Source organism: Etheostoma spectabile, chromosome 4 (assembly GCF_008692095.1).
Source record: "Etheostoma spectabile isolate EspeVRDwgs_2016 chromosome 4, UIUC_Espe_1.0, whole genome shotgun sequence".
NCBI lineage: Eukaryota > Metazoa > Chordata > Actinopteri > Perciformes > Percidae > Etheostoma > Etheostoma spectabile.
Window position 1 is genome coordinate 30,375,771 of NC_045736.1, and position 258 is coordinate 30,376,028.

The following is a 258-nucleotide window of genomic DNA, read 5'->3' on the forward strand; positions in this document are numbered from 1 at the left end:
TAGACCAGGGCCACTTGTGGAATACCTGCAGAATAGGGATAGGAAGCACTGTAGTTCTTTTGGAGATTACAGTCAACTAGTGGGTGTTGTAGCAGTGTTTTGCCATTGAGAACAAGCTAGCATGGTAACCTTAGCATGTGCTACGATTAGCCACCACGTCTCGGCTAGTGACGTAGAAAGCTGTGTAGATGTTGACCAGCTCCCCTGGAGACTGAAGGCAGAGGACATTCAGAAACCGGATCTCACTCAAAACACCAT

At 47.7% G+C, this 258-nt stretch overlaps 1 protein-coding gene across 2 annotated transcripts in view; it reads left to right on the forward strand.

The window, feature by feature from the left end:
* Positions 1 to 258, forward strand: part of igsf21a (immunoglobin superfamily, member 21a) — a 239,110-nt gene that overhangs the window by 146,029 nt on the left and 92,823 nt on the right. The window lies entirely within an intron of this gene.